Source organism: Pezoporus flaviventris, unplaced genomic scaffold (assembly GCF_033815535.1).
Source record: "Pezoporus flaviventris isolate CSIRO_AGI_PZ_B2104156 unplaced genomic scaffold, CSIRO_AGI_Pfla_v1 ptg000021l, whole genome shotgun sequence".
NCBI lineage: Eukaryota > Metazoa > Chordata > Aves > Psittaciformes > Psittacidae > Pezoporus > Pezoporus flaviventris.
Window position 1 is genome coordinate 12,612,802 of NW_026892569.1, and position 14,769 is coordinate 12,627,570.

At 46.6% G+C, this 14,769-nt stretch overlaps 1 protein-coding gene across 4 annotated transcripts in view; it reads right to left on the reverse strand.

Moving 5' to 3' along the window:
• Nucleotides 1–14,769, reverse strand: part of GRIP2 (glutamate receptor interacting protein 2) — a 240,581-nt gene that overhangs the window by 90,934 nt on the left and 134,878 nt on the right. Inside the window, exon 1 of one of the 4 annotated variants that reach the window (XM_061456092.1) lies at nt 10,028–10,042. The exons of the other annotated variants lie outside the window; for them this stretch is intronic. The gene's annotated coding sequence lies outside the window, so the exon portion shown is untranslated. Of the gene's footprint in view, nt 1–10,027; nt 10,043–14,769 lie in introns of those variants that run through there. 4 annotated transcript variants of the gene reach the window in all.

Sequence of the window (14,769 nt, forward strand, 5' to 3'; positions counted from 1 at the left end):
TAACCCCAGTACTACACTACAACATCCACACCTCCACATGCTCCTGCTCCCTCTACCCCTGTCCATCTGCTCCCTCAGGAGGGATGAGTGCGTACAAGTGTGCACTGAGAACACACGACACACCATCACAATGGAGGCAGCATCTATTCCAGGCTCTACTTTCACTGCTGTTGGCAGCCCTGCATGCCCTTTACATTACCGACAGCACCACATGTCCCTGAGCACTGGGGTGACAGAGCAGATTTATGGGCTAAGAAACGAGATGCACACCTTTACCATGGGATGGAGCAGCTGCAAAGTTCACCCTGCCATTAGGACAGCTATGATTTTTCCTAAGTCAATATCCTGCCCACTTGCTGTCACAGCTTCCCTCCCTACCCCTTCGCCTTCCTGCATAAAGGGGCTTCATTAAGAGCTAAACTTTGATTTTGGCAAATTGGGAATTTCACATGCTCTGGTTTTGAAGCAGCAGAAGTTTCGAAGCAAATGAGAGATGACCATTCATAGACCTTACAGATTAATGACCATTTATTCAGGCCTTACGGATTAAAAGCTCCTAAGGGACAGTGTCACAGAGCCTTTTTCTCCCTGCAAGTGCCACCTCCCTGGAAACACTTGCTGGAAGACAGGGAAAATAAAGGGGAAAAAAAAATCAAAGAATCAAGCAGTGTAAAGGACAGGCAAGGAAGGGGAAGCATGGGGATTGAGGAGACAGCAGATTAATAGCCTGGCATTTATGGCAGTTTAATAATAGAGCTGTCACAATAGGAGAGATTTACTAATTGCGGAGTCATTTGCTATGGATTCCCATCAAGCTGCCATTTAAATCGCTGTGCAGCTTTTAAGATGCCTTTTGAAAGTGGGGAAGGGGGGGAGAAGAGACAACATCCACAGTACTTATGCTGCTAAATTTAGGAAAACACCGTGTTTTCTTGGGGGTGACCAAGTGGATGAGGAAGCGAGGAAGAAGCCAGCGTTACCGTGAGCCCAAAGGAGTCAGGGGCAGGTACATCCGAGTCTTACATCTGGGGGCAAAGCTCTCACCTCAAACTAAGCCCTGTTGAGTTTTACACAGCTTTAACCAGTGACTGGGCTGTAGCTCCAACATGTCTTTTTGTAGAACTAGTCAGCACCAGTTTTAGGGGCAGAAAGTCAAGTAAAGCCACAGAGATGAGAGTCAGGATCAATCAGGGCTGTCTGCAGGGAGGAGTAAGGTTGTTCTACTGACTTTAAAGTGAGCTCTAAGCTCCTAACTCATATGTTCTCACCACACAAAGCTTGCGTTATGCAGCATCTCAATCCAAAGCAAGCATTAGCTATTATTGCTGGGGAAGCCTGGTGGGCAGCTCGCTGCAGTGAAGGAGTGCCCTGCATCCCACCTCCATGACTCCAGCTCCTCTCCATCAGGTCCCTGAGGCCACCAGTGCCAACCCAGGAGTGATTCACACAGTCCTCCTGGACTCATGGCGTCAGGGCTGTGAACAGACTGAGAAGTCCTCCGGGGAGGAGTTGTAATCTGGTGAAATGCCTCATTCCAGTTACATCCGATGTTCCTCTGCCTTGACCTGAAACCTTTCTGGCACAGCCTGGAGGGAATTAATACCAACCCACGTGCAAGCAAGAGAGCTGGTGAATAAGGGAACCACAGGATGAAGACGACTGCTCTCAATTGAGCAACTTATCCTGGAGCTTTGCATCCTAAAAGAGGACCCTCACTCTCGTAGAAAAGAAAAGGGCATCTCTCAGCGCTAGCAGGAGCGGTTCTGCATCCAACAGTCTTCCTCTCCAGCATCAGCCAGGTGGCTGAACACCAGGCTCCACTTGGAGTGCAGCTGAGGCAGAGGAAGATGCTTTTGGGGCCCAGGGCAATGATGCCATCCTATCTCAGCCAGCAGCCCAAGGGAATACCATGGCCTCTACATCACACGTGTGCTCATGGCTCAGCTGAGAAGCCAGCAAAAGGGCCATTTTATTCCTTTTTTTTCTTTAGGGAAACAGGAATCTCGGAATTTCAGGCAGGGCTTTTGTCTTTGCACATCATCAACAATTAGCAGCCTACATGAGTGCACAGTTGGGCTTTCGAGGCATTTCAATTCTGCTGTCACTTAATAATCACCAGTGACTCAGAGGCTCCTTTTCTTCCCACGCTCTGTGGCCCAGAACTCCGGATCCTTTTCCATCCCTTTGAATCCACTGGTACAGAAGATAAAAATCTATTAAACGAGACTGCTTGAGCACTGCATCTGCAGCTAATCTGACACACCAAGAGCACGATTTGAGCAGGTATTACATTTGGGACTTTTCCCAAGACACTTATTCAAGTGCATTTGCAAACAGGATGCTGTATTAAGGCAAAATAAGGCTCTTTCGGTACCATCAAGGATAGGACAAAACAGTGCCAGCTATCATCCAGTCCCAGAATCTTAGTCTTGCTACAGCTGTTTCTAAGTGGGTTTGGTCTACCAGGAATACATTTAGACATAGATGAGAAGTGTAACATAGCGTTTTCTTCTCAGAGGCACAATCAATCCCCATTGTACACTTAGTAGAGATAAGAAGGCTGAGGCATAATTGATTTTATTTTATGGGATGCTCTACCACAAGCATCTTTAGAAAGAGTTCAGCTATAATGAACATACAGTACAAGATGAGTCTTCACTGAGGGAAATGTCAAACGCCTAGGGACAAGTTTAGATCTAAGCAACTTCAGATGCATTACTCTGCATCTTAGACGAGGCTCTTCAGTTATGTTAAGCCAAGTGTGCCAACACACATGTTCCCTATATATTCTCATCAAGACAAGGACGAAGTTTACCACCATCTCCCTTGCTAATGAAATACCTCCCGCTGTGCCTACTTCACTTTAGGAAGTCCTTTTCCATCTGTGTCTTCCTGTCACCTCATCTGTGGCACCTTGGGAAAGCTCTTTTCAGGCTTTGTAACAAAAGTTGGATAAGATGGGAGAAGTCGGCACCATTTCTTCTTGCTTCCACACAGCATCCTGAAGAGCCACCCCACCACTGCCCAGGGTTTGGGCTGCTTCTCACACTGCTCCTGCTTGGAGTCCATGGCTGACAGCCCCACTACCCGTCCCTTCTACATCACCATAAGCACCCATCAGCTCTGGAGGAAAGGGATTGCTTGTTCAGACAAGTTCACCCCATCACCCTTGGCCCTGGATGGTGCTGCTGGGGACTGGCTCTGCTCCAGGGCCTATTGAGACACATTTGCATGCCTGCACTAGCACAGCTACCCTAAGCACCACTTTTGTCTGCGACAAGACACCTCTGTATGGATTGCAACACCAAGGAGTTAGTCATCCAGTCAGCAGACAGAGAGCAAACACAACTAACCAGGGAAATAAGCTTTGTTCTGTGTGAAAATGCTGGGCTTGGGTAGGGCAGGAAGAGGATGAAAGCAGTGCTTGAATGAAACACGTGAGCGGTGGGAATGTGAATTTGGGAAGTCCCATTTCAAAGCAAGTGCAAGGATGGTAAGGGAAAAAATAGGGCGGAAGTCTAAAGACTGAGAAGATACAGAAAATGCCTGAGTGCAAACACACATAAAACCTGGGATGCTCTTGCAGTTTGCTTTTGCTTTGCTAGTTAGTTTTGGCCAAAAACCCCTACTCCTATGTCAAGGTTGTGCTTCAGCTTCGCTTTCCTCATGCATAGAGCAGGGGAATGAAGGAGGGAAGAGAGGATCTGCTGGCCAGCAGAGCCTATGACACTCTGACAACACTGCACTGAGTTTAGCCATCACATACTAATACAAGCTGTGTCTGATCAAAAACTGAGCAATTAGAGCAGCCTGAAAGGTTAATGGCATGCTCCACCTAACTGTCAATGCAATAGAGGAAGGTTCGTAATACGGACACCAGGATTGCACCCCATGATCACAGACTCACACTAGAGACGTGCGGGTAGGTGACAGAGCTAACTACAAACCCTACTGAAGTTGCATAGGAGAGCTGCTCTTCAATCCCATTCACAGCAGGGTGAGGGCCATGGGAGATGCCAACATGCTTTTGAAGACTGAGCCATGCCACCATCCATTTTAGATATCCACTTTTTCTTCCCAGGAAACTCAATTGCAGGAGGGGGCCAAAAATGCCATCCCCATTCCCCGACCCCAGGAGAAATGCCACAGAACGTAGAGCTGTCCATTCAAGATAACTTACTACTGGACTTGATGGCATCAATGAGACCCAGAAGGCTTTAGGGAACGTTACACATGGTCTTACCTAAAAATCACACAGGTCACACACACAAGTCATTCTAAAACTCCAATCTGTTTAAAAGCCTCAATATCCACATTCCTGCATTATCTGAAAGAACAACCACCAAGAGGTGACCAGGAGGCAGTCTCCCACTGTGATCATTCCAGCTCCTTCCAGGCAATGGCACAAAAGATACTCTCAAAACATGCCGGTACGAGCAGCCTGCTGAATACCTGCTAGGAAGATGTGTTCATTAGCAATGACACCTTTGCTATTTTACATGCAAACAGGACCTGTGACCTGCATTTGTGTAGTTTAGAGCAGACATTTCTTGGGAAGCCAAGCTCAATACATCATTACCAGCACTGCTTGAGCCACTCTTCAGCTGCTAATTAACAATCAATTTATGTTTTCAATTCTAACATCAATATTAATATGAAGCTTTTATTAATGCCATAGCAAGACGCCCATGAGCACACATGGGTACAGCTGACCTTTCAAAGCAACTAGAGAAGGGTCACAAGAGATATTCTTGTCTTATTTATCTATCCCCCCAGGTAACATTGGTGCTGAAGGGCACAGTCACACGATGGAGTCACATTTGTGCCGACAGCCCAGCAACTGTCACAGCTCCGGCTGCCACCAGTGCCAAGGGCAAGGGGAGCTCCCGCTGCCCCTCGGTGGGTCCATGAGCTGGGGATGCTCAGGAGCCATGAGCCAACTCTGCCCTCTTGTGATTACAGGCAGGCTTCCAACCTCTCCTCCATCCTCCCTGTGTGTTGGAAGAGGAGAGGGCTTTCTCCAAACAGGTACCTACTTCCATCAGACATAAGAAGGAACATTTATTTATTGAGATCTGTAAGAGGTGGAAGCAGCTGGTTGATAGTAGGATTTAGCAAGTTCCTCAGCAGAGTAGAAGGCACTCGGGACAATACCTGCTCCTCTCTGGGAACAGCCCAAACCTCAGGTTTGCTCCATCTCTTGCAAGAATGATTTAGCCCCATGTTTGGCAGTGCCCAGCAGCAGACAGACGCTGCAGACATGGGGCTGCCTGCAGGGAGCACATTGGACATGCAGGTAAGCCTCTAATATCCTGAGCGTTTGGGTCTTCAGGCCAACTCAGCACAAAAAGAAAGGCTGGAGAAACCTCTCCCCACCACCACGTCCTCACCTTTCCTTACCCACCCACCCACCCTCCAAAGCCGAGCCGGCTCCACAAGCTATTCCCACATTTTCCACCCCAAGGCGGGTGCTGGCTGGAAATTAAAGACAGCAAACCCCTTGATTCCATCACCTGCAAAATCCCATTTTCCCTTCCTAAAAGGAGCATCACTTGTTTCAGAGGCTGCTAGACCGGATCCTTTATACACAGCAATCTTGGCCTCGCCTGCAATGCATGGTGCTCCACGAGGGAGCAGCATGTACTTTCAGTTGAGTTCTACAACTCCTTTTAAAATGGCTTATGGGGAGAACAGGGACAGAAATGGATACTATTGAATGCTTTTATTTTCACAAGCGCATACACAGGGTCGCAACATCACCCTGCAAGAAAGAAGGTGCTGCTGGGATGCACAGCTGATTATTCCTTGCTTTGAGGCTATATAAGCTGAGCTACCAGAGCGAAGAACTTCTGGAGGGTTAAAAGAATGAACGTAAAATAACACACAAGCAAACCAAGCCAATAAAAACCACCCCAAAACCAACCAAAAACCCTGAGAAACCCAACTGTAAGGGAGAATCAGGCTTTAAAGCTGATTTCAACCCTGTTACACCTAGCTCTTCAGGAGTTACAGGTCAGCTATTGAAGCCAAGAGGGCCTGACTTGACCATCATAATAATATGTTGATATTCCAAACAAGTCCAATAGAAACACCGGACACCCCTAACATTCTTTCTCAGCCTTTTGGTAGGATCTGCATCATGGTAATGGTTATGTTGAGGTTCAGATTACCCAGCTTAACTTCCAACTGATCCTCATATCCAGGACTGCTCAACCTACTGGATCACTGCCCATTCATTTGTCAAGATCCTATGATCAAGAATATTTAGTTGGTACATGCTGGACAATGAAAAATGACCACTAACTTGTTAAGGATCTTGGAACTCTGGCTGAGCATGGACAAGGGAACAGAGAAGAACACTGCCACATTCCTGCCTGTGAGCTCGGGAATAGCCCACAGAATCCTCACCATAGCTTGCTGCACCAGCAAGCGAATGTGGGAGAAACATGTAATGCATTTAAGCGCTAGTAAAATGTATAAACACATACATACCTACATCCACCTCTCCACAGAAGCTTGTTACATACATTTCCATCACGTTATATAGCCACTGCATGTCACTGCCTAGACAATATGACCAAGAAAGAGTTGAGCACAGGTTTAAGAGTCTTGCCTGGGATAAGGAAAATGGGGGTGCCCTCATCAGTGTTGTGAGGGCAAAGCAAGGAAACAGAAAGATCAAGGGAAAAAAGTAATAATAATAAAAACCAGCACTTGCTGCTCACAACGTGACTACAGAAACTGCCTGAAAAACCCAATCCTGAGGAACATCACCCACTGCAGGGGTTACACAATGATTTCTTGCTGGGCTGTTTCACAAGGCTGATTTGCAGAACAACCACTCTGATGCCTGGACCAGAGTCCTGCGCGAGCATCTGGTCATTGGCCAAACACCTTTTTTCAGCTCTGCTATTCTGATAGCTCATGCATAGGTGTTATTTTTCCTGGGATATTCACTATTTTTGCTGAGGTTTGTAAAGTCTCTCTCCCCTATTTCCCCCCTGACTGGATATACTGGGGGGAGATGGAGCAAGAACTCAGCCTGACAGATGATTACTTGCTGGCTGCCCTAGCCCCTTAAAGATGCTCACGCACACCCCACCACACAGAATAGTGCCATGAATTAGCATTCAGTCTCAGATCTGTCAAACTCAATGAGTGCAGATTAATGTAGCCTTTTAATTAATGGATTTTGTCAGGGGAAAATAAAAGGGAAAACAACATTGCCCACACTACTGCAATAACTGATACAGGATGGGGAGTCAGTCCTCCACTCCCAGAGCCAGCCTCTTACAAAGCCTTTCCTCTACCTTTCCTGATTTCAACTACTGGAGTTAAACTGCAGTAAACCCAACCATGCCATCTCACTCCATCAAAAACTCTCCCTCACACAGACATCAGTTGAAAGCCTGCCTGACACTTAAAGGAAAGCCTTTCAGATCAAAGCACACCACGACTGCTTAGACATGCCTACTTTGCAAACGACTTGTCTGTATATCTCCCGATTAGCTCCAAGTCCAACACAGGTCAACAGCAGATGAAAGGCAGGCATTTAGCAAACACCTTGAACTGCTATGAGTCTTCACTGCCCAGCTTCTTACTCACTCCACTCCTGTACCTGCAACTGTCTTGCTCCAAGCCTCTTTACTTACATCTCAGAAATCTGGATGTCAACAGGTCAAGGGCAATGGTGGTGTCTCTGGTTACAACTCCCCCACGTAGATATCTTACTTATTCCTACGGCACACAAGGTCAGCTAGCTGTACAAGGCACTCTAGGTCACTTGGAGAGACTATTATTATTTTACTTATTATTAGTATTATTACCAAATCAGTGGTTAACATCCTCAAGATGCTGGTCACCCCCCAGTCACTGAACACATACAGCAGCAGAGCCCCACAGTTAGGGGACCTCTCTGAGTGCCATGCACTGTACTGTATGTAGTTCCTCCATAGAGGGATGTTTCCCTCGTTAGAGGGATCACAGCCTCCCATGGCCCTTGGTAGCCATCAGAGTACATTCCTTGGGGGGCATCGCTCTCCTTGCAGGTAACATCACACCATATTATAACCCCTGCAAAGCAAAGATCACGTCCACAACCCAAAGATTCCTGACCTCCCCACTCAATCTGCACATGGAGTTGAAGCATTGAGTGACAAAGGTGCAAGAAGGGCAGCACTCGTTTACAATCTTGCAACCCCAGCATGAAGAACAAACCACAGGGAGGAAGCAAGCGCTACCGGCAGCGCATGGGAAGCTTGCTATAGGAGCATACAAAGGCATGGTTTTCCTACAACAGTGTTATTAAAGAGGTGTTTCGGAGATCTGAGGTCCATAGCAAAGCAATAAGTAGTAATTAGTTAGATAATGTTTACTACACGTAGCTTAAGAACAGAACAGCAAAGGATGAAGTGGTAATTGTCAGAAAATACAGGGGAAAAAAGAAAACAGAAGAAGGAAAGAAATCACTGCACTTTGGCCAGATACCTCAGGGAGTAAAAAAAGCTCTTAATTCCTACAGATTTCAAGATAAGTACAAAATTTGCTGTCATTAAGGGATCCAGATATGGATAGACTGGGTTTACTAAGGGCTATTTCTCTTGTGCCAGGGCTGCAAATTTGGATTCCTTGCCTTGTCCAGCATTCCAAATAATAGGCATGCAAAAGGCTTAGAAATCTACAAATAAATCTTCAGCTCAGGTTCAGCAGCGCCGTACCTGTTAGAATAGCCACCAAGACCCTGATCTCTGTGCAAATCCGAATTTCCCCTTACTCAGCAAGAAACATCTCCCCATCCCTGTGTCCTTGCCACCCATCCCAAAGGATGGAGATGACTGCAGTTCCCACAGTAACAGTCCTGTCGCCACTTTGCTATACTTAAGCCAGTTCCTCTGTCAGGAAGAGGATATGAACATGGAAAGCCGGTGTAATTTATGTGAGCAGTAAAACATCCAGATGAAAAGATTACTCAGTACATTAAAACATAATTATGGCCAGTTAGGAAGTTAAAGCACAAGGATAATCATTTCAGATGTCCAGAAGAGAGAGCGCTGCAGTCTGGCTTTTAGCACAGCATGTGGCTGCTTGTCCACGAGCACGACAGCAGACAGACCTTTATAAAAAGGACAGAGGAACATTCGGAGGTGTTTGGCAGAGGCAGCTCCCTCCAGTTGTTTTGTTAAAACCCACACAGTTCATGTCACCTGTAAAGTGCAATTCTTGAGGTTGTTTTTCTCAGCCTTAAGAACAGCAGGAGCCAAAAGCTTAAGAGAAAACAGAAAGCTCAACAGAAAGCAGCGCACATCACAGTGGAGCACTCACCCCTGCACTGACTCATGCAAGGATTAGATACCAGGAGCAGTCTGCAACCGCAGCCAAGCAGGACACAGGCGAACAAAAAACACAGTACAATAAACTCATGACTGCTTAGGGATGACTCAGGTCAAGCTCCCACCTCACCAATTCTTCCTTCACTTCAGAAGAAGCCAGTGTGTGTTCACAGCACACCATCCCCAAACCGCTCCACATCTGCCTAAGGAAACAGCTTCCCACAGCGTTTTCCCACCAAGTCCCAGCTTCTGCACCATGCTGGATTTGACCATGCTGCTGCCTTCAAAGCATCTCATCAGCACCATCATACTTCAGATGCTCTTAACCAACAACGAATACAGGTTAAACCTATTGCTTTTAACAAGCAAGCCCCAGATCTGGTGATAGGAATAAGCCTCCAAAGGAAATCAGCCTTATTATTAAAAGCCCGTACGTAGTGGGGAGGACAGACACAACACCTCCTTTGCCCTTCCCAACTTAAAACCGCCAGCATAAGGCAGTCAGGGCATCATAGAAGTTTTTGTTCAGTTTAATGAAATAGCATCTGAAATACCTGCAGAGGAGCTTAAACCCAAACCTCAGACATGCAGCTCACAACCCGCCCTGCTCCCTCGTACAGAGGGAAAATGAAACCAAATGATGAGAGGTTAATTAAAGCCACAAAACAAACCAAGACTCCAGCCAGCAGCACAATTACCTCGGAGTGCCCTCCACCGGAGGAAGGTCTGCAAGAAGTGCATGCTCTTCTTCCTCAGTCCCAGAGGAGGTGGCAGCATTAGCAGGACCAGGTCTGCTCCACCACTCACTCACCAACACTCCAGCATTCCCAGCCTCCTTCCACCCCTTTGCACTACCTTGGTCCAGCCTTCTGAGGAGTACCTGGGTCTGCTCTGCTAATCACTGATGCAGAGTCTGGGGCTTCTCTCTCTCCTTCTCTCTCCCTCTCCAAATAAGCAATTAGCATGAATAATTACAGCTCTGATAATAATACCCAGCCACCTTTGAGCAAGAGGGAAAAGACTGTAATTAACTCTTTCTTAGGGATCAGAGGAGGTTGAAATAGCACAAGCCTAATTATCTTCTTCTGAGATGCCTCCTGGCTACCAAGAAGCCTTGGAAAGAGTGGGTAGCAGAGGTTAAGTAGTATCCTTTTAGGAACCTCTCCATCCAACCCAATTTTACGTGTCTCTACCCAAGTATTCATTAGATGTGCAAATTTACACAAGGGGGAAAAGAACCCACAATTTCCCCATTGTGTGCTTAATGGGCAGCAGGTATCCATGCACAGACCGCCTGCAGCATTATCCCATGATGAATGTTTGGCCACTGGGGACTTTGAAGCCATTCCCCATTCCTGTACACAACACAGAGCCGCTCCCTGGTGGGTGGCTACCAACACCCGTGCCCAGGGCTCAGGAGACCTGACCCTGGGATGGAGAGGGAATTGATGCATAACCATAAACCGAGTGCACAGGCACTCCTACCCCAGCCCCCAGGTCACAAAGCTGGGGGGGGAATACACATGAATAATGCAAGAGGTGACTCAAGATCAGCTCAGGAGGGAAGCTGGCGGAGCACATTTAATAGTGCTTTTGCATTAAACCGGCTTGATCCCCTTCCCAAAGCCTCTCCTGGCAGGCAGGTGGGACAGGCACATGTGCACATCCTGCTCCCAGTTTTCTCTCAGAAGCAAAACACACAACATGCACCGCCCCACAAAGCACTTAAAATGAGTTCAGAGACTAAACCAACAGATGGTGTCCCTCCGCAATAACTGCCCCAAACCTCCCAAGGCACCGAAAGGTGACAGGGTTTATCCAGTTGCTATAACGTGCTCTCTTTATGTTACTGGGAAAGTGATTAATAGAGTTATTATACAATCTTGTCATGCTTTAATGCTATTGCAGTGTCTGGAGATGTTATTAGAGAGTGCCGCAGCGTAAGCGTTGCGTGTGTTGCCCTCCAAACACTCCAGTCTCTTATTAAGAGAGCACAGGTTTTGTTAACATCTCCTCTTGTACACTCCATTGACCTGCAATGTTTGAGAGGGGGGAAATCACTGTTTATGAAACCTCCTCACTAGTCTCAGAAAACCTGCTGAAACTTTTATAAGTCTCCAAGCATTTAAGCATTCATTTTCATACTGCAAAGGCTCTACGTAATAATTCTTTCATGTATGACATCAAGGTGGCTCAGGAGACTGCAGAATATAATAAACCACATTAAAATACAATAAAATATTTATTTAGATAGTAATTGGAAGATTTAATGATTTTGTCAGCAGAGCTTTACCAAGAAGTTCTATATAATGTGTATTTTACACTTCCTTACTTCATACACTCTTTTATTACAGAACTTTTGGGAGCGGAATGTCTTGAAAAATGGGAAGGTAAATATATTCTTAGAGACAATCTGAATCCCACAAGTTATTATGTGTGCTCCTTTCCCTGTAACATGAATAATTCCACAAGCCTTAAGTAGACTAAGCAATGGTGGAAGGTGAAGATTATATATTAAGACCCAGTCTTTGAAATCGTAACTATTATTAAATAATACGACCAATATGGCTTCATGGTTATGATATTGGGATCTTAAAAGGCTGTTTTATTGTGACGTAACTGTACCTGGTGTACCTGCACTTCTGGTGTGGCCCAATATGATTTGAAGACATGGTCGAGTCTGAAAAAGAAATGGGGCTTGAATTTCATTTTTACCATGATCTAACCAGCAAGGCAGCGAATCCAGCCTCTGCTCTGGATTCTTTCCAGCTTACATATTACCCTCAGCATCTCTGACCCAAGCAGGTTATTTATGTGCTATTAATGGACGCAGGAGGCACACGCTGTGATTCTCCAATCGCAAACAAGACGTCATTTCCATAAGCTGAATGTGGCCCCAGGGATGCGGAGGCCCTCAGACCCCATCACACTGCAGTGGGCAGCCCTTGCTCACAGGGATCCATTGTTGCCCACTTGGGAGGTGTTTGAGATCTTGGATCATGTTCAAAGCTTTATGATGCACAGACAATACTTTGAGAGAGTAAACTGGTTTACAGGCGGGGACCTGAGCATTAAAAACACAGACATGGGGATGCTCAGAGGATTGAAGCTTTGTGGCTCTGTCATCTGGCTCAAAGTCTTAAAGATGTGATTTGATTAACACCTTTAGGTTACTACTGAGCTTCCTAAACAGCGAGCGATGCAGCCTGTTGTACTCTGGTCTGTATACTCGGTACCAGCTGCCTTCAGGTGTTATTTCACTAAAACTTCTAGCACTTTCAATTAACATGTAGAAAAACCATCAGTCATTATGTCTTCCTGACAAATAATTGCTTTCCTTGGCTCCTTTCCTCATCACTGTAAGTTTCCGTTTAATTTATGGACCCATATAAAACACAGAAACCCAGGCTAATGCTTCATCAGCTTCCTAAGCATAAAGTAATCAGCTTTCCCAACACCCTTGGTGGGGAGGAGGGAAGTTGGACAAGATGAAAGTGTGGCTCATCCAGCAGCAGACAGGGAGCTTGCAGCAGGGTGAAGGACAGGCTTGGACTCTCTAGGTCACATCTGCAGGGCTGGGACACGAGCAGTGGCTCCTAACCCTGCTGCAGTGGTATGTGCCTGCCTACCCCTTGGCAGAGCCTCCCACGGTCCCACGCTGTGCAGGGCGCCTGCACCAGAGGCAAGAGATGAAAGGAGAAGGACGCAAGCATCAGAGGAATGGGGGAGACGGTGTCATAAAGAAAACACAGTTAATACCTTGCTAATTATTCAGACCTCAGGCCTGCCCAAGCCAACAGTTAGGGCTTCAAGCAGGAAGCACAGCTGAGGATGCTCAGGGAGAGAGGAAGGTGCCTTCCAGAGCTGGAAGGACCTACCAGTCCTCCCTGAGCCACTGGTTGCAGGTGGTCCATAGGTGCTGATGCCCTGGAGGACAGTGTTGCAAGCACTCAGCTCACCCAATTCAAACCACAACCCCAGTACAATCACCACTACATACAAATTCATCCTGCACCAGTCCTCTAGCACCTAACCAGAGCAGCAAGCTTAGCGGTCACCCCACATCTGCCTCACCATGGGCATAAGCCCCTGCTACGTGCAGGAGGGTGTCTGAGCACTGGGTGCAGAAAACTTCTTTGCACACATAGCTTCAGAGAATCCAGGTAAGAAGCAACACCCCCAAAGATTAAACAGCTGAAGAAGCTATGCCCAGGTGATCACAAAAACATGATGCTCTGTGCTTTGAGGTGGTGCAAAGGGCTTGCAGGGAAAAGCAAAGAACTGTGAGCCTCAGCAGAAATGGGGGTTGTGCTATTATACCCCAGTACCAGGGGAGAAGACTAAATAATTAATCACAAAAGCAATGGAGTGTTAACAAGCTGAGCAGGATCAAACCGCATGAAAGATGCAAAGCTTCCCCCCCCCGCCCCAACCCTCTTTGGTGTGCTGATGAGCTTCATTTTAATAACTTGACTACCAAAGCCAAGAGGATATGCCACAAATAAACCAATGGATCCCAGCCCATCGTGACTTGGGTTTGTGCTGGGGATAAACTTGACATCTCCTTTGCCACCAAGCATGGGACCAGTTCAAAGCCGTGTTTTGAACATGGGAGAACTGGGAGAGCAAGGTGTCCTGGGCTTTAGGTGGTCACTTCAAGCCCAAGTATGCAGGCAGGGGGCTTCTGCATGTGTCACCCCACAAAAGCCACTATTTGTCACTTTAAGGGAAGGGGGATCATCCATATGGAATGGGAAAAGCAAATAAGTAATGCTGCTTCAGTGCCCTCCCTAAATAGCAGAGTCTGACTGTGCAGAATTGAGCAGCAGCATCCAGTAAACTGGAGCTGACAGGGATAACAGCCTGTGCACAAGATGGGAAAGGAAACACATGAACAGGGCTTTGAGAGGCTGAACTGATAGGCAGAGCTCTGCAATCCGTCACTGAGATGCTACAATCTGAAGGGAAATAAGGATCCTGTTTAATAGCCCAGAAGGATTTAGGGGTATTCACACACTCAGTGCAGGACACATGCACACACCACCTTCAGAGATCCTCTCCAGGAGTCTAATTTGGCTCTGGTGTCTTTATCCTGTAGAGTCTGAATAGGCTGATGCCTATGCAGCTAAGTAGGGAAAGATGATACAAGCCAATGAGATGGGCTCCTCTAAAGCATCTGTGTGATTGCAGAGCATGAGCCTCATGAAAAGATCCATGTGCTGAAGCCTGAAAATTCCTTGTAATAACACCCTTAGCCCTCTATCCTCTACCATGACATCAACACCACAAGCTTCAGTTAAATTAAGGAAAATCATAACCTAAAAATAACACTCACACGTATTGCATTTCCATCTTCAACAATTATTTCAGAATACTATGGGTACCAAAACACCCCCATATTATCTTTAATCCTGTGTATTTTATCAGAAAACCACACCAG